General features: G+C 45.4%; 1 long non-coding RNA gene across 1 annotated transcript; it reads right to left on the bottom strand.

Moving 5' to 3' along the window:
- Positions 1–484: 484 nt before the first annotated feature.
- Positions 485–13383, bottom strand: LOC125322115. The gene is made up of 3 exons (XR_007201846.1): positions 13295–13383; positions 1060–1199; positions 485–970 (listed from the first exon to the last, which is right to left on the bottom strand). It is a non-coding gene; the product is annotated as an uncharacterized LOC125322115 (long non-coding RNA).
- Between the last annotated feature and the right edge of the window lie 6565 nt (positions 13384–19948).

The following is a 19948-nucleotide window of genomic DNA, read 5'->3' as shown; positions in this document are numbered from 1 at the left end:
TAATAATGCTGATATTTTAAAAAGTGGTGTTTTTTCAATGTTGAACAATGGTTTAGAGAGGAATAATCTTTGGTAATATTTTCTTTTTCAACAATGTGTTAAGAATCACTGCAAGGAGAAAGGCAGTTTGGTTAATGGATAATGATGGAATTGTAGTTTCCTCTCTTCTGCAGTGGGAAATATGAGGTGAGTGGTAACTATTGAAAACAGAGTTTGTTAATGTGAATAAAAAACCAAAAAGCACAGGAGAAACTGAAGTCATAAACTTTCTGCAATTCCCAGACATATCAGGCAGCTGATACACTTGTGAGTGCAGGGATCATTGGCTTTTCATCACTCAAATTTGAGAGAGAAAAGGAAAGCATTTAGTGTTTATAAATATCTGCAGTAGCTGATGTGCATACACAGCACGAAGGTAATGACCTGCTACTGGGTTTAACTGGATCAAGAGTTGGAAAAGTAGTTCAGTGTTTGCAGAAATATCTTTATCAGCAGAGAAAAAAATGTATTTTTCTTCTCGTGAAAAATTACAGTGCAAAAGCCATATATAGGTTTCTTGTAAACATCAGGCACTTTGGAATCCCACAGCAACGTACTTGCTCAGAGCTGGTAATGGCAGTCAGACATGGATTAACAGGTTTAGAACTGTGTATTACGTTAATTCATATAAAACATGGGGGGAAATGCTATGTTATTTTTGCTGTCATACAGTTTTCCCGTCAAATTCATCAGTATTAAAACTGCTCTGAAATCTCAAACGAAATCATACAATCACCTCTCCCCCCCTTCCCACCATAAAATCCAATGGGATGAGATAAAAAATAATAGCCTGTCAAAATGTTCAAGAAACAGGGTGGGGAAAGGACTCTGACATGCAGGCAGCCATTCAGAGTAGATGTTTTGCCCAAACATGGGATCCTTCATGGCAGAAAGAGAGGTCACACAGTCTTCCTCAGGCATGGAGCTTTCTCTGCAAGACAAGATTTATGATTTTGTTGCCTGTTCCTGTAACAAGATAATTCCTGTCAACATAGCAAGCTTGTGGGTGAAGCAAGATACCAGATTAAGCATTCTGCTCTTGAGCCAGGTGGGAACTGATCCTGGGCATGTGGATTCACTGCAAGAGGTGCGCACGTACATCCTGCTCCAGTCAAACCAGTATCAGGGCAAACCATGGTCACAGTGGTCTGGGCGGTTTCCTGTATTTTGTATAAACAAATATATAAACATTCCATAATGTTAATCTCATGATGCGAAACTCCATATAGCAACAAGCAACCTCCTGGTTCAGTTTCAGGGAGGCTGCTGTCAAAACTTAGAGTCATGGAATTGTAGAATCATAGAATATCCTGAGTTGGAAGGAACCCACAAGGATCATGGAGCCAAGCTCCTGTCCCTGCACAGGCACCTCGACAATCCCATTGTGTGCATCCCTGAGACCATTGTCCAAACACTCCTTGAGCTCTCTCAGGTTGGTGCTGTGACCATTCGCTGTGTTCAGCCACCCTGTCAGTGAAGGAACTTTTCCTAAAATCACAGTTGGTGATTCCCAGCCCTCTCATTTGTCTGGGTCTCTCTGCAAGGTGTCTCTGCCTAAGAGGGAGTCAACGCCTCCTCCCAATTTAGTAACCTCTTCTCTCCTGTAATTGCACAGTTAGTTCCTCTTGAATTTGTTACTCCAGATAACGCTCACTGTGCCTATTGAATTTATTTCTGGCCCTTACTCTGCTTTGCTAAAGGCTGATTCCCCTCCCCTATAACGGGTGCAGTTGAAAACACAAAATCGATCATTTGCATCACAAATGAGCCCAGGCTTTACTGAAGTATCTGTGAACTGCACAGGTTCAAACGCAGAAACTTGGTCTCTTCTGTCAATTCTCACACGGAGGCTGTTGCCACTGGTCATTTAGATGGTAAAATGTGGTGGGAGGCTGGACTCTCACCTGGTTTGACCCGGCTGGATTGGAGCTGGTGTCCAGGTGAGAGGCCAGCATGAACTGGGAGAACACCTGCTGCTCCTTCCCAGCTGGACAATAGGCAGGACAGCATCCTCTGCCAGGATGGCCAGGGCTGGAGCAGCTCAGCTCATTGCATCCCTGGCTGGATCTTCGCACCTCTGCCAGCTCTCGAGGAGGCAGTCGGACCTCATAATATCAACAACCCTTTCTTAGGAGGGCACGAGTCAGACCAGCCTTTCACACCTTTCTCAGATGCAAAAAAAACCCCAAAACCAACAGCCTTTTTTAAGGTTAAAACATTTTAAAAAGCCAGCAAATCCCAGATATTTATATATATATATATGCATGTATTCATGTACATGTATTATTCATCTTGGGAAGCTTTTTTGCACGTGTGCTTGTTTTGGCTGAGGTCATTTTCTTCCCAGTGGCTGGTGTGGGGCTGCATTTTGGATTTGTGCTGAGCACAGGGTTGATGATACAGAAATGTTTTCGTTGTTTCTGAGCAGGGCTCACACAGAGCCAGGTCCTTTCCTGTTTTTCGTGCTGTCAGGTTGGGGAGGAGGTTGTACTTTAGTAACAGGTAACAGAAGGTGGTGTTGAATAGATGTTTTCTACTCTTGAATAATATTCCTAGATTAACATCTGTGAGGAGATTCTGGGGTTCATGATCTGTAACACTGTCTTTAAGATGGTTGTGTTAGAGCTGATCTTGTCAAATTGATCCTTTAAAAAGAAAAATGTAGAGAACAGATTTTTGAACCCTCATGTCTAATGTCTTTACCTTTACTCTACTTGCAGTTTATGTTCATGTTGTAACTTGTGCTTCCTGGGAATCTGAGCTACTCAGGACCTGCAATAAATTCACTGATTTTAGAATTCTGTGAGAGGATTATTCATGTCCTTACTCCCACTAAAAATTTCCTTGGAATTTTGATTATCTGCTGCCTGTTAATTGCATCTTTATATGTAGCAAGTTTTCTAATTGTTTCAGCACTTATCAATATGAGAAAAACATTTGGCTGGTTTGAATAAGTGTGGTGTTCTTATAAAGAAAAAACCCGGGACTTCAGAACTGCCTCATGTTCTTTTGAATTGGCTGCAAATAGGACACTTGGAAGTGAAGCATCCTGGTTGAACAGGGTGCCTTCAAGGGATGCCTTGGCCACTTTCCTCCTCCCAGTGCAGTGACATCAAAGAAGTCCCATTTCTTCTGGAGGGTTTATGTTCTCTGGAGACTCTGTAGCCTGGAACAGCACTGCACACTCAGATGATAGCTCGTAGCAGTGAGTGATGAAAACATTTTACATAACTTGAAACCAAACTGAATTGCAGAAGGATATGGATAAGTGATGCAGAGGAGGAGGAGAGGGTGGAACAAAGAAAATCGTGTAAACAGAAATGAAAACTTACGTAAGAGCTCAATACTGGGTCAGACTAAAGTGTCAGATCTTCTGTCTTAGCTGGTACTCAGTTCTTAAAAAGGAATTCAGGTAAACCAGGCATGCTGTGAGTATTTAAAGTGAGGGAAAGTTCCCTGGTTTTGTTCTTCTCCCTGCACTTTGACTGGGAGGTGAGAAGAGTGGTGTTAACAGGGCTGTGTTTGTGCTGCAGTCTGTTCTCAGATGCTTCTGATAAAAGCCTTAAAATACACTGTTGAGCTGAAGCACTGCTCTCATACAGTAAAAGCTTTACCTCAGCTACCTGAAGACCCCGGTGGAGCAGGTGAAGAACCCTGAAAGAACTGCGGGTATGGAGAGGGTGGAAGTTCCTGTTTCAATTTGTCTTGATTTTGCACTGTCCAAACCAATTTTATTTGGGAATAAATTTAATTTTTCCCAGGTTGTTTTGCCTGTGATGGTAACTGGTTACCTCCCTGTCCTAATCTCAGCCCAAGAACTTTTTCCAAATTATTTTCTCCCCTTTTCATGGGTGAGGAAGGGCACAGTGACAGAGTGGCTCAGAGTAAGGCACAGAGTCTGGAAGGACTGTTCCAAGCTCTTCCTGGGGTGGTGTAAAAATGCAGAATTATAAAACAGGGAGTCCTAGTTCCAGCCAGGACAGGCTTAATTTTTGCAGTAGCCATGAGGGGTCATGGCCAGGACCTGGAGTTAATTCTATACCACCCCAAATCATTCCTAGGAACAGGGCAAGAGGTCCTGGGGAAGGACCCAAAGAGCATTACTGGGGTTTTGGGAGAGCAGCCATGGCGACAGAGGGAGTTAAGGAGCTGAATCCCAAGGCATTATCAGGTGGTAACATTATACTCTTTCACAGCTGACTTGGAAGTTTAGAAAGTACCTCTCACTGAAAGCCAGCAGGATAGAATTTTAAAGGTGTTTTGATGCCTTTCTTGCATGATTTTAATGACAAGTAAGCTACTATACACACAAAATTGATTAAAATGTGAACTAAGCTTCTGAAAATTGTTTCTTTCAGACACATTAATCTTTCTATGTTTGTTTAAAGAAGCTTCTTCCTACTTCCCTTAAGAGGCATTTGCTATCAGCAAAAGAGCAAATTGTGTCTTGATGTGCAGGTGTGTTCCTTTAAGAGGCACTGCTGTTATGGGATGAACACCATTAAGTTCAAGGGTAATAATAATAGGATGAGGCAAAGAGCGGGGAAAACTGGCAGAAAATTGTATATACCAGGCCCCACAATGGCATGCAAACAAGAGAAACAGAGAAATCCTGCATTGTTCTTTATCTTTTCTGGCCTTGCTTTCTTTCCCAAGTTACAAGGTCTCTAGATAGCTAATTGTTGATCAAGGTCTTCCCCTTCCCCAGGAAAGAATGGAGCTGGGCAGCCCTTGGGTCGCATCACTTCTCTGTTTGCCTCTTGTTGTTCCACCCTCCCCACCCTTGAATCTGTGAGGGCTGGGAACTCCTCTTTGTGGCTGTGCTAAAAACCCTCGGGAGTGAGATAATATGATCAATTCAAAAGGAAAACCACCATAATAAACCCTCCCCCCCAAAAAAAAAACCGTAAAAACCAACAAAAAAAACCCCAAACCTGTTGAATTTCATGCATGATCAGATAAAGAATGTTTAGATGCAACATCAAAACCTTGATGTTAACCAATTTTAGGCAGTTTCTTCGCTAAGAATTGCATTTGGAGAAAGCAGAGGGTGAGGTGGTTTACAAGACATCCAGAAGATTAAAAAATTCTTGGAAAAAGCAAGCAAACAATAGATGGGAGAAAAAATACCACTGATGCCTGATTAAAATCAGCAATTCTAAGGTGTAATTAAGGCCTGAATAAGATTAGCAATTATAAGGTATAACATAATAACAATGGAACATAATATAAAAGATTAACGAACGCTGTTTACCTGTACTGCATACAATTCCGTTAATTTATTTTGCATCTATTCAAAAAGAAAAGAAAAATTGTTCTAACTCTGGTGGCTTTGGAGGTGAAGTGTTAAAACACTTCCAAACCATGCTTTGTGCATGAAAATGGTAATTCCAGTCCTGTCCTAAACAGTGGGATTGAAAACCATCTCAGAAAATCTGTTTTTGTGATATTGCCAGGCCCTCTTTGCAGACCAACAAGATTGTTTATATGCTGGAGTTAGGAAAAGATTGAGATAAGAGCCCATTTTCTGTTACTTGTTCTAACAGAAGTGATATGTTTTGCAGTTTGCCAGTTGCTGAAATGCTTTGTATGAAGATCAAAAAAGAAACATTTCCTTTGTGTGAGGGGCAAATCTTTCTGTGTGATTATTGGGGGCTTTTTTTAAAATGTAAAATGATAATTTTTTAAAAATGAAATTTCTAGAACTCTCTTCTGAATGAACCAATATCCGTTGTATTTTTTTTAAGTTTCTGTAATGAAAGACAAGCCAGGCTGTCATGTTGTCTTGTGTTTGCCCTCTGTTTATAAACAGTGTTGAGGATCATCCATCATCTGCCCTGGACTTCAAAATGATAACATCTGGACTTCATCCTCACAATGCTGTAGCACTGACATTTCAAACAAACTCAGAAAATGCTAAAAAAAAAAGCACTACTTGCAACCATCCCACAAGCATAATATCTGTGTGCAAACAAAAGGCTAAAAGACTCATTTTGCTGGAAATAATTAAAGTTTGGGGGGTTTTTTGTCTTGGTTGGGATTTTTTTCCCCCCTCTTCCCTCTTCCTGGGTTTAACTTATTGAACTTCTTAGTTAAGCCAGCCTGAAGGCACGAAATTACAGATGGTGCTCACTCATCCTAAAATTGAAAAGTTCCTCTTTCCAAAGGTAATTGTTTCCAGTTGATACTTGCCACTTGAAGGGGGTAAGTCAGTCATTTCTAGAATGAAAATAGCTCTTATATTCCTGAGAAGGGAAACTCCCTGAAAAGATCGCTGTCCTCAGAAAAGGGATTGCATTTCCTTTTCTCCACATATGATCCAACTTTAAGTGTCAAACCCACACACAGAAACTTTGGCAAAAACAAGTAAAAGTAGCAAGAGTTTCTTGTTATTTATAGTCTATAAATGAAAAATTATTATGGGAAAAGCAGATTATATATTTGAAAATACTTAATCTTTCAAAACTTTCTTACAAAGGTCGGTCTTACAGATCTAGAGCCTGGAACCTTTTTGAAATGTGGAGCATTTTGAACAGCAGATCGTGGAGTAACTGCAAGAATATGTAAACAGAATATACCATTTACAGCACATTAAAAGTGTGCTTGGTTTTTTTTCTAACCCACATTGAAAAAAAAGTCCTGGGTAATGACATCTATTTAAATAAACATTTTACAGTCAGAAATATAAGTTAGGCTCTTTCTATAACTTTTGATAAGATTCTTAGGGTACACTGGCTAATAAGGATGTTCTAATTATTTAGCAGCTCCAGACCTCGGGTAGGAATCTCTGGTTTTTATCTTTACTGCTCAGCACAGATATGAGCCCAGACCTTAGAGGGAAATGAACTGTGCCTTTTCTCACTGGGTTGCATAAATACATGCAGATTGTAAAGGCCTGCTGAGTTTTAGAGTCCTGCATTTATTTCAGCTCTAAAGAGTATCTCCTTTAGGGTTAAAAATTCCTTTTCCTCTGAACAATCCCCTTTTCAGTTTCCTCTTCTCATTGCCTTTCTCTCCCAACCTCTTCTCTCTGACCTTTATCCCAGGCTTCCAGTTTCTTGTCCCTCTTTGCCCTCTTGTAAACAAACAAAAAACCAAACAATTGACAGCTTCTACTTGTGTCTTTCAAACACAAATTTGACAGCTTTTATTTGTGTCTTTGAGCTATTTCTGAGCTATTTCTCTCTTCTGACAAGCAGAAAAGCAATGAATGCATATTTGCAAGTGATATAAGCAGCTCTGCATGCAAGCTCTCAGAAAAGCTTCTGTGACTGAGATCTGAACATCAAGACCTCAATCTGGTGCTTAATTTGAATCATCCCAGTGAGCTGGACTCAATCAATAGCTGCCTTTTCTTTCTTCAGGAACAAACACACTGCAGGTTATTCCTGTTCCTGTCAAAACAAGGCTATTTCCTACTGTCTGTTTGCACCTTGATTTACTTTAGCTGAATCTGATAAGGGTTGCATTTTAGGATGTGAAATTAGCAGCAGTTACCTAAAATTTGTGTTCTCTCAGGGAAACCAGGAGCTTTTATATCCCATTTATGACTCATCAACGGGAGCAAGGAGGAATGAGTTATGATATGAGTCTGGTCCAAAGTACAGTTTTGTAAAATTATTATAAAATATTCAAGGGAAGGCATAAGGGCTGTCTTTGTGGGGCCTGCTCCAGTAATATGGGAGAGAAGGCAACCTCACAAAACCTCCAGGTCCATGGAACAGGCTGGGGCTCCCAGGGTATTACAGGATCTGTCTCAATGCTTGGCTTAATAAAACTCAACTGACGGACTCCTTGTACTCTTCAGAACTTCTGTATTGGAATTGAAGAAGGGTTTGCAGGCTGGAAATCTTGTCTGAGAAGTTGTTATGTCCTGCAAATCTTTCTCCTCAGAAAAAATAGTGCATGCATGTTGTTTGTTTTGGTTGGGTTTTTTTCACTTTCTGGATTGATTCACACAAGTAAAAACCTCGTTTCTGTTTTAACAGAACTCTAAGGGATATAAAACCACTTGTAAATCCCTCCACTTTCTGAAAAAGGAGCTAAGGGCTAACAAAAGTTAAAAAGGCCACTTTAAAAAGAAAATAAAAGATAAAGCACAGCATGTGCCTAAGTATTTTGCTGACTGTGATGAAATTGGGCATATTCTTAAGTGAAACAGGGCCAAAACATCCTCGTTCTCCCTGCTGGAAGGTTCCTGGGGGATGGGGGTGCCAAGGGAAGGCTTTTAAACAAAGCTGTGTTAAGTGAGTAATTCCAGTTTCCAGGCAGAGTCTGTTTATGAGAGAGGGAGCCTGGCCCATGATGAACACACTGCAGAGGAACTCTTCGGAATTATTTCGTGCTTCCATTGCAAACTTTGTGAAGAACACCATTTAAACCCATGAGTGTTTAGAAATTGCACGTAGCTGTCATTGTGTATCTTCACCATACAGTTTAAAGGGTTCTTTTAATTAGGGTTTCTTGATGCTGAAACAAAAAGCATAATGTTTAACAAAACTTAAGTTCAAAGCTGAAGACAAAAACCTGAGAGTTTTACCTTTTGTGCCTCCAGTTCTCCTCTCCGTCCCACTCCAGGGAGGAAGGAGTGGTTTTAGTGGGAGCACTAAATTGGAGAATACCATTCCCAAACCATGATACGATCCTCTAAAAAAGCAATAACTGAATTTTTGCTTTTTCTGTCTAAAACTTAAAGACAGAATAAGCAGGACTCCATTACCTGAGGAGGTTCTGTTTGTTCTTTGTGGAAATTGGTGGTTTCAAAAGAATACAGGTAGAATACAGGTACGTACCTGCTGGTAGGCAATGGGATTAAGCAAAATACAGAAAATTTGCCCACGACTCCCGGAATATTTGCAAAGAGATTGAAAATCAGTTTCAAATAATGCAATGTAAAAGGTGTTACAATGAGCACCTTGGCACTCAGCACCTATGGAAGGCAGACCTTGCTTACCACGGTTTTTTCTCCCAAATTTGCATATGAAAAAGAGTGCTTGGAGAGAAGCGAAACAGCAATTACACCTTCCTTTTTTTTTTTTTTAAGTTCCAAGATGCCTTCAGAAACTGATAATTTTGCAAGACACAAAAAAAAAAGACACAAAAAAAGGACACAAAAAGCTAAACTTTTTAAAAACATAGATCTATTTAGTCATTGTTCTTATGCTGAGAAAGAGAAAATTAATGATAAAAATGGCACTGGAAATCAGTCTGGTCTCTTGAAAAAGCAGCCCAGTTCAAGGCAGTGAGGGTGGTGAGTGGAGAGGAAAGAAGGTGACCTCATTAATAAAACAAAGCCTGGAGTGTCTTTACAGAAGGATGGATTATGTTGACAATCAAGTGAAGGATGCACTTGAAAGGCAAAGGTGCCGCTGGGATATTTGACCGTGGTACTCAGAGACAAAGCTTGATTAAAAAATGGAGAGAACAGTCAATCCTCCATAAATGCAGAATTGTGTCCTGCTGCTCCCCACACAATGGCTCCTTTATAGGCTGCCTCCTGCTCTCTGTGCTAAGCTCCAGCTCTGACAGGACAGGTATGACTTGGACCCTTGAAGATTTTAAATGTTGGGTTGTTGGGGTTTTTTTTAAACACACTTCAGATCTCCTGAGCAACACAAAGGCTTAGCTTGTTCTGAACCCAGGATTTTAAAATTCCCCTCAAGTATAAAGAGGAAAAATTAGTACTTTACTACCTGAAATACAAATAAAGCATCCTTTGACTACAATTATTGAACCCTGGCAAAATATTATTTTAAGCTGGGTAATCTGATGCTGTTTCCATGCTAAACAGCACTCAAGCCCTATGATAGTAATGTGGAAACTCACTGGCTGAAGCAGGGGGTGTGTGAGGGGGAATTACTGCTCATGATAAAAGCAAAGGAATGCAGTCAAGCAGCAAGAAAGGAAAACATTAAATTAATGCGTTTCCCTTGTTGTTTTAACAAAGCCTGTTTATTATGGAAGAAGAAAGGTCTTCAGATTAGGAAAGCTCACTTCAGGATTAGGAAAAGGCCTCCCTTACATCCACCAGCTTTTCCCAGGATATATTGTTATATTTTGCCGGAATTCTTCTCTTCTACTATGAAAGAACTGCTGTCCTAAGTGAAAAAATATTACAATATTTCAATTTCCAACATACAGAAGTAGTATTGTTTCTGTGAAATCATTGCTTTGGTCTGTGCCAGACGCTTGAGTTGTCTGAACACCTGATGCTTGCCCTTGCAGTATCTCTCCCTGCAGAGACCTGGCAGAGGTCCCTCATGAGCTGAAGCCACCAGAGTTCCACACTAATGCAAGAGGAGCATCTTTGCCTTTTGGAGTGGGAGCTCTGCTCGCTGTGCATCCAATGAAAATTGCCCTTTCCATGCATTTTGTTGAGTCAGCTCAAAGCACAAAGCACTTGTTAGTTTTCCCATCCAATGTTGGACCTCACTCAACAAATAATGAATCATGGGTGTGTTGTGCTTCTATCCTTTTTCACCTTTACCACTTGCTAATTTTGGAACTTGAAGTTTATAATTACAGCACTGAGCCAGGGCTCTTGGCTGGGGAAATGAGAATGTTTTAAAAGGCAGCTTAATAGCAGCATCTTGGTTGAATACACCATGAAGAGTTGAGTCTGACCTACATTAAAAGCTTAGAGAACTTTTCATGCTGCAAATGAATAGAGGGCCCCAACACTGAGGGAAAAGCACATGTTAATTTCTCTCTAAACCAGTAGGACCCACAGAAACAGAAATGGAAGGGGGTTTGTGGGACCTGTCACTGCTTGTTTCAGGATGTTATGTGGCAGTGCACTTTGTCAGAGTTTGAGTCAGTGCCTGCTGCAGTAACCTTCTGTAAACTGGAATAAGCAGACAGTTTGATTTGTCCTAAAACATCTCCTGAATGCCAGAAAATTAAAGGCCACTTCTACATTATATGTTTAATTAGTTGCTAAGTAATATAGGCAAAAGAACAGCTGATTAAGTTATTTGCAAGATTTTTCTGATGCTGCAGCAGAGAGTTCTTTCTTTTGAGCAGAAGACATCCTTGACACCGTGGTTCAGAGTCTGCATCTGTTATACTCTTGTCATGAAGAAGGGAAGATTTTGATCAGGAGGAAGACAATTCAAGAATAATTTCCTTTCCTGAGGCTGCACCTACAATCAAAGGAGGGTATCAACTATTGCAAACCCCCGAGCATGGAAACAGAGCAGTTCTTGGTGAGTGGACTAGGATGGGAGAAATTCCTCGAGGTACATCCGTAAAAGCTTCAAGGACATAAAGTCTGGAGCGAGAAGGGCATACAGAGAAGCTCACTCCTAAAGATAAATCCCACCTGTGGAGAGGCTGGAAGGGAGCATCAGAGAGACCTGCTGCAGTGTGTGTTAAACCTCTCCTGTTAAACCAGGCTCTGCTGCACTGCTTTGGAAAGTCACATATTCCATTGCAGGACTCACTTCTCTGCCAACATTGCCACGAGAGCAAGACTTGGGAACACACAGAGCCCACTGCAGGACAGTGCATGAACAGTGGCCATGAACAGCCTGAAGGCTCAGTCACAGAAGGATTGGATTGGAGACTCTCACCTCAGAGTGGCCAGGCCACGAGCTTTATACCTTTAATGATATGTTCAAAGGATTTGACAGCTTAACAGCCCATGGGAGCAGAACTCTGGGGAATTTTACCCCAGAGGAAGTCAGTGATCAGGGTTCTTCTCTCTTTTTCTTGGGATATTAAATATTCTCTCAGAGTAACAATCTATTTGGTGATTTTCCACTGACCGATACTTAGCTCTGGAAAAGGACAAGCTCATTTTGCCAAAATTGCCTCTGGATTAGGATGTTGCATAGCCCATTGCTAGGGACATGGCCTACTGCAGAAAACATTACAATTTCATTGTACTGGTGAATACAATATCATTTGTGAAATAAAATTGCCATATTAGGATATTTAGCCTTCTTGGATCTTTAGAGAATCACTAAACAAAGTAATTCCCTATTACCTCAGTGAAAAGGAATTAATGAAAGAGCAAAGTTATCAGAAAGGTCTGAAAGCAAATGATTGTGAGGTATCCTAATGTCAGCAGATAGAGTTCAAAAACATTTACACTTGTCATCTTTGATACATCCTTTCTTTACTCCATCTACTTTGCTTATGTGATCCATGGCATCGCCTTCAATTTCTCCTTACCTTCCTCACATGTGCTTATTCCTCCCAAGCACAAAGGGAAATGGACGTTTCTGGCTATTTAATAAGCAGAAAACCAAAACTCCGTGTTCAAGTAAAATAATAATATTTTGGTCCTTCATCTAAAAGGGCTGGAAACAAAAGCCAAAAAAAATCCCCAAATATTTTCTGTCTTAAGACTACTTGTCAGTCTATTGCACGTGATACTTCTTGGGGTCTCTTTTCTTTTTTTTTTCTCTTAAAGAGTAGGTAATTTGTCACACAAAATGCAAAAATTCTGAAACCTAAAAGAACATTTCCTTTTGAAATTCTTATGTAATATATTTTGTATTTTTAATGGAATTCTTCCTTCAAAAAATATTGGCCATAATTGGGCTTAAAATGCTTCTCAGTATAACTTGAATTCACGAAAATATGCATTTTTCAGTGAATTTACTGTCCATAGAAAATTTGTGGCCATGCCTACATACAAACAATGAGTAACAGTATACTGTTACTTCTATTGATGCTGTATGTCTTGGCTCAAAATTTACACTGTCTTGTTAAATAATTCCTCTGTATGTTCTGATTTCAATAAATGCTCCTAGTGCTTCTGATGAACAGTGCATTGTCTGCAATAAACTTTGAAATTTGAAGGCTTTGGATTTAATAGGGACATTCAAGTTATTTCAATGTTAGATTTATCTATGTATCTCATAGAAATGCCTTCCATCTCTCGCAGTTTCTAAGCTAAAGGCTATAAAAACAAAGTAGATAATCTTGCAAGATCTCTGCCCTATTGAATAGGAGAAATAGTTCCAGCCTGCCCGCTCTCTTAAGGGTTTGTTTCATAGCAGATTTCAGGCTTAGCTCAAATTTGCCCTTGACAACATAAATGCTGTTCACCATTTGGTTGTACACCTAGGTTTTATTTATCTGAGTTCTGGTGGGGCAGCTCATTGTTTCAGAGGAGTTAAAAAAGCACCTGAACACATCTCGGTTGTGCATTTCTTCTGGTTGTCAAGGAAACCACCCCAGGATTGCTGGCAACAGATTTCAGCTCAATTGGTAATGGAAACACCACAGGTATCAGACAGTCACTCACCTCCCACCAGGTGCCATTTTGGGAACAAGTCAGTGGATCAGATTCTCCTCTTCCAGCAGCTCTGAAGCCGTGTGAGGGTTTGTAGTGTGCCTTTGTCTCCACGGGGCTCGGCTCTCTGGCAGTTTCTCTGGCAGAGAGCCATCCTAGAGATGAGGCTGTTAAACACTGCTCTCGAGGTACAAACAAGCCTTCAGAGCACTATGGTAAACCTGTCTCTAACTTTCCTGAAGTCTGGAGTGAAGGTTAAAAATTACCAGGGGGAAGAGGGTGGTAGCCTTTGCTTCAGATGGACACTCTTTCTCTTCTGTACCAAAACTGTACAAAAGTGTTTACATTTACAGCCTTAAAAAAAAGAAAAGAAAAAAAATTGCACATTTGTAATGGATACTTATTTAGTTATTAAATGTCCTGAAGATGTTGACTGAGATCTCCAGTCCTGGGAATGGTTATGGATATGGGGTCACCTGTGAGTGCTACAGGCAGTCACCCAGACTCAAAGTGCTACCAGCCTGTTGCCAAACTCAGTTTGTCCAGAGAGCATCCAGAAGGGTAAAGTGCTTTATTTTCATGAAGGGGAAAGTAAAGCTTTGGGTGTGATTGGGGGTGTTCATAGGAAATGACAGAGCAAGCTGGAAGAAGATTACTTGAATGCTAAGGGGAGAAAATAGGACAGGAGAATGGGGAAGACAGATGGTAGGAGGAGAAGTAAAACTGTGATGCACAGCTGAAATGGATATGTAAAACAGGGATTGGAAGCCTGTGGGGTGGGAATGGAAGAACTGTAAGAAATGTCACGCTGGGGAGAAATGGTTCTGGACAATTGAAAAACCAAGAACAGGGAATTTATGGTAAAAAAATTGATGGGTCTGCACCGTCAAAGGACTGCATGGTGTTTCAGTTTGTGAGGGGAAAAGCTGAAGTAACTCAGAGGGGAGAGAAAGAACTTCATAGGGAAGGAACCCTGGAATTCTCTGGAGTCACCTGGAGGACATGGAACGAACATTTTGGGGGTAAAGTTGAGGAGTTTTATTCTCACTGGACTGTGGGAACAAAAGCTGCCGTAATCTCTGGAGGACACAGAGCAGACATTTTTGGTGGGAAAATCTGAGGTGATGTGTAGGGGAGAAAAATTAGTTTTGGGGGAAAGTCCAAGGTAATTTGTGGAGGACAGGCAGAGGAAATTTTGTGATAAAACCTGAGGTAATTTTTAGGGACCAGAAGGAACATTTTTGGGGTAAAACCCCAGGTGATCTGCAGGGGACTGAATGAATATTTTGGAGGCAAAATCTGAGGTAATCTTCATGGGACAAACAGGGAACATATGTGAGGGAAAATCTGAAGGGAATGGGAAGGGGACAAAAAAGACATTTCGAAGGTAAAATCCGAGGTAATCAGTAGATGGTACTTTGAGGCTTAAATCAGAGGTAACGTACAGGTGCAGATGGGGATGTGATGAAGGGGAAATATGAGGTAAACTCTATGGAATACAACATTTTGGAAGGAAAATCTGACGCAATTTGTAGGGGCCAGAATGAACACTGATGGAGAGATGGGTGCCCCAAGTGATCCTGAGAGGATGTGAGGGTCACTGAGGGAATATGAGTGTCACTGAGCAGACGTGTGTCCCTGAGCGAGTGGCAGGTGCCCCCTGTGTCCCTGAGGGCATAATAGGTCACTGAAGGAACACCGATTCCCCGTGTGCTGCTGAGGGGCCGTGAGCGTCCCTGAGGGCAGGTAGATGCCAGTTGTGGTCCTGTGAGAGGGACATGAGGGTCACTGGAGGGGAGCAGGTGCCCCGTGCTCCTCTGAGGGGACATGAGGGTCACTGAAGGGGTGGCAAATGCCCTGTGTGTCGCTGAGAGGGCATGAGGGTCACTGAACGGATGGTGGGTGCCCTGCACGTTGCTGAGGGGACATGAAGGTCACTTGAGGGGCCGGGGGCAGGTGCCCCGAGCATCGCTGAGGAACCATGAGGGTCTCTGAGAGGCAGCCGGGTACCCTGCATGTAACTGAGGCGGTGGCAGCTGCCCTGCGTGCCACTGAGGGGACGCGCCGATCACTGCGGGGGACGCGGGTTTGCCGTGTGTCGCTGAGGGCACGCGAGGGTCGCTGAGGGGGATGCGAGTGCGCCCTGAGGGACGCGGGAGGCTCGGGCGGGTTCCCGCCGCGCGGCCGCCGCCCCCTGCTGGCCGCCGCAGGGGGGCGCTTCCCGCCCCGCCGCTCCCCTCAGCCGCGTCGGCGGGAACTCAAAGCCGCGGTGTCCGCCCCTCTCGGCGAGGCGCCGGGCGCGCTTCTTTAAGCGGTCTGGGAATTGCCCTAAGGCAGCCCCCGGTGTAGGACACGAAGGAGAGGCACATGGCGGCCGTCACGGGACTTCGCGGTGTCTCGGTCTGTGATGGGAAAAGCTGAGTTACTCAGAGGGGACAGCAAGAACTTTAGAGGGGAGGAATGCTGGGATTCCCTGGCGGTATCTGTGGGGCACGGAATGAGTATTCTGGGGTAAAATTGAGCCGTGCGAGAACAAAAACTGCGGTAGTCTCTGGAGGACATGTATTGGATATTGTCCGCGGGAAAATCTGAGGTGATGTGTAGGGGAGAAAAATTAGTTTTGGGGAAAAGTCCGAGGTAATTTGTGGAGGACAGGCAGAGGAAATTTTGTGGTAAAACCTGAGGTAATTTTTAGGGACCAGAAGGAACATTTTTGGGGTAAAATCTCAGGTATTCTGCAAGTGAATAAATGAAGGTAAAATCTGAATTTATCTCTATGCAATAAAACGTTTTGGAAGGAAAATCTGAGGTAATCTGTAGGACATATTTTGGAGGGAAAATCTGAAGAAGTATGTGGGGAACAAAATGGATATTTTGGGTGCAGGATCTGAGATAACCTGTAGGGGACATTTGGAGGGAAACCTTGAGGTAATCTATAGGGGTCAGAACAAACATTTTTGGGATTAAACCTTAGGTGCCCTTTAGGACACAGCTAGGGGATGTTTTGGAGGGAAAATCTGAGGTAGTCTATAGAGGGGTCAGGAGTCACTTTTTTTTGCAGAAAACCGGAGGCAATTTAAATCAAACAAATTACCATTTTTTTTCATGGGTGAATTTGGGGTAATTTGGAGGAAAAATGAGCGTTTTTGAGGGAGAGTCTGTTGTAACATAGAAGTGAGAGGAAGCATGTTTGACAGAAAATCTGAGATAACTTAGAAGGGATGTAGATAACATTTTTAGCTGAAAACCTGGGATAATTTAGAAGGGTACTGTTGTGGGCAGAGTGGGACCTGCAGACAAAACCTGTTAGAAAAGCTCTCCTGCTGGGTCATGAGGTGCAAAAAGAACCCTCTGGCTTTCTAAACTCCTCAGAGAGGAACCTGTGTGGCTGAATCCAGTCTTAGCCCCAGACTTTGTCAACAGTTTATGCCTAAAATATTTAATAGATCTAGTTGAACCTTTACATAATTTTGTCTGTCAGAATAAAGGATTGCAAACCAAATATGTTCATATAAATTTATATGATTTATTATCATAACAACCAGACAAATATATCTTAATGAGAATTATTCACTATGTACTATAGGAGCTATAAAAACTAGTGTAGTATAATGCACTATTTTGAATCAACATAAAAGGGACTATATAAAAGCTAAAAAAAGCCAATTATTCAATATAGGTTAATGTCACTTAGCCATACCAGAAATGGTGGCAAATCTCGTTTGCTTATCTTTAAGAAGCAACTGAGGAGTGTCCACACGCAGGGAGGAATCTTCACATACACCACTCCAAGAAGGAATATGTTGGAAGACCTCCTGTTAAAATTTAGGACTGCATGGTTCGAGGCTCACCCTGTGAGGCTGTTGGGCTTATACAGGAGAAGGAACTGATAATTCCCAGACCTGAGTGTGTTTTTGTCCATTGGCAGAAGCTCTGGGACAACAAGGCAAGAGCGAACAAGTGGAGCAGCGGTTTCGAGCCCGGGAGTGGAACGGTGAGGTAAGAGCAGAGATTGTAGCTGGAATTGGAGGCTTTTGTGGAGCTGGGGGGTCTGTGGGGGTGGCTTAAGGATCTCCCTGTTGGGTGGCAGCTCCCTTCAGGAGCTGGAGCTTCTCAGGCCTGAGTGTGTCGTCGTCCCTTGGCAGAAGGCGTGGGACGACGAGGCAAGAGGGAGCGAGAGCAGCGGCTTCGAGCTCAAGAGTGGAACGGCGAGGCAAGAGCGAGCTTGGAGCTGAAGAGGGGGCACCAGAGGCCCTCTGGGCAAAGGGCCCTCCTGGCAGGGCCAGGGCACTTTGTGGGTGCCGCGGCTGGCTTTGCGCTGGGCGACCTCCCTGGGAGCAGGGCTGGTCTTTGCTGACGTCGGCCTTTTGCCGTTGTGCTCCTTTGGCTGCCCGGAGAGAGGGGCCACCCTGTAAGAAGGGTGAGAGCCCCTGCCTCCGCACCTGAGGGGGGAAACAGAGCTCTCCCGGCCCCCAGCCCACCCTCTGTGCAGGGCAGGGCCTTTTCCCCAGCCCCGGCAGCTGTCTGCCTGCTGCTGGCCCCTGGCCAGCGTGACCCCCTGTACTCGGGGCGCGTCACTGCCTTCGTCCCTGTGCCAGCCCTGGAGCGCCTCGGCGTGTCGAGGCCCCTGTGCCCTCCCCACAGTGCGGGGGCAGGTCTGATGCTTTCCTCCCCCGCTCAGCGGTAGGGATGGCTCCCCAGCAGGTTGGCTGCGCAGAACTTGCTCCCTCTTCTGGGACTGTCTTCCCCTCCCCTGTCTTCGCCTCCCCTGTCTCCCTTTAGTTGGTGTGAGTGAGCAAGTGTGCTTGTGCTTTGGCCCCCTTTAGACACAGAGCAGCGTAGCTGAGACTTCCCAGGAGGGAAAGAGGAGCTCTGTGCAGCCACAGGGAGGTCCCCAAAAACGCACGGGTGGAGAAAGCGTCCGGCCTTGCCCCTGCTTTCTGAGGACGCAGCGCAGCCGCTTAGCGGTAGTGTGGGCGCCGTGACCCGCCCGTAGCCAGGGCCTGGGTCTCTGCCTATGCTGCGTGGCCGCCAGTCCTGCTGGTGACCTGCCAGCGTGACCCCCTGTACTCGGGGCGTGTGTCACGACCTTGTGGAGCCCTTTGTCCCCAGGAGCAGCCCCAGCTCCCTGTGAGCAGGCCTAGGGAGGCTGCTTTAGCCGGGTGACAGGAACGAGCGCTCCCTGGCCCTTGCGAGGGTGCAGGCTGAAGAAGTGCCGTGCCGCAGGGCGCGGTCCCGCCTTTGGCGCTGCTTTGGGCTGGCGTGGCCTCCCTGCCGCCCTCGTTGAGGAGGCTCCCGGGGCTCCTGCAGAGGCCCGTGTTGCCACACCCCGGCCAGGCCCCGGCCGGCCCCTAAGCGGGGCGCAGGCCGGAGCCTGTGCTCCGTGGTGCTTGTTGGGGGTGCCGGGCTGCGGGGGACGGCCCTGTAAGTGGGGCTGTGTGCGTCCCCCGCCCTCGGCGGGCGGTTGGAGGGACCCCCTGTAATCAGGCGGGTATCCCTGGCCCCGGCCTTTCAGAGGCGTGGGGCCAGGAGTCATGGGGCCGGGCGTGTGCCCTCCCTGTCCTCGGGGCTGGGGTCCCGGCCCCTCGGCTTCAGGCCGTCAGCTCGACTGCCTGAGTGTAGAGCCTCGTTCCCGTCACCGTGGGGGAAGGCCGAGCTCTGTGGCCCCCTGGGTGTCGACCGGCCTGTAAGGGGGCTGTGGGTCTGGGAGCCTTTGTGCCCCCTTCAGCTGGCAGCCTGCGTGGGGCGAGCGTCCCCTTAGTGGGGAGTGCCCCGGAATTGGAGAGAAGGAGCCTCCGTAGGCCTTGGGGACCAGGGCTGCCCTGTAAGTCGGGGCCAGGGCTCTGGAGTCCCGGGCACTTTGGAGTCCAGGCAGCGGCCTGAGCCCCCTGTAAGCAGGGGTACAGCCTCTATGGCCGCTGCTTTGCATGCCCAGCTTCATTTGCCCAGAGGGCCTGGCTCCCAGCACCGCGTGGGACTGCGCCGGACGTCGCGATGGTGAGTCAAGCTGAAGCTGGAGGGCTTTGGGCAGCTGGGGTGGGGGCGGTCTGGGGGTGGTGGCTTGAGGATCTCCCTGCGGGGCTGTTGGCCGGCGGTTCCCTTCAGGAGCTGGAGCTTCTCAGGCCTGAGTGTGTCGTCGTCCCTTGGCAGAAGGCGTGGGACGACGAGGCAAGAGGGAGCGAGAGCAGCGGCTTCGAGCTCAAGAGTGGAACGGCGAGGCAAGAGCGAGCTTGGAGCTGAAGAGGGGGCACCAGAGGCCCTCTGGGCAAAGGGCCCTCCTGGCAGGGCCAGGGCACTTTGTGGGTGCCGCGGCTGGCTTTGCGCTGGGCGACCTCCCTGGGAGCAGGGCTGGTCTTTGCTGACGTCGGCCTTTTGCCGTTGTGCTCCTTTGGCTGCCCGGAGAGAGGGGCCACCCTGTAAGAAGGGTGAGAGCCCCTGCCTCCGCACCTGAGGGGGGAAACAGAGCTCTCCCGGCCCCCAGCCCACCCTCTGTGCAGGGCAGGGCCTTTTCCCCAGCCCCGGCAGCTGTCTGCCTGCTGCTGGCCCCTGGCCAGCGTGACCCCCTGTACTCGGGGCGCGTCACTGCCTTCGTCCCTGTGCCAGCCCTGGAGCGCCTCGGCGTGTCGAGGCCCCTGTGCCCTCCCCACAGTGCGGGGGCAGGTCTGA

Source organism: Corvus hawaiiensis, chromosome 2 (genome assembly GCF_020740725.1).
Source record: "Corvus hawaiiensis isolate bCorHaw1 chromosome 2, bCorHaw1.pri.cur, whole genome shotgun sequence".
Lineage (NCBI taxonomy): Eukaryota > Metazoa > Chordata > Aves > Passeriformes > Corvidae > Corvus > Corvus hawaiiensis.
The sequence above is the reverse complement of the archived record's forward strand: the minus strand, read 5'-3'. Positions and strand labels throughout refer to the sequence as shown.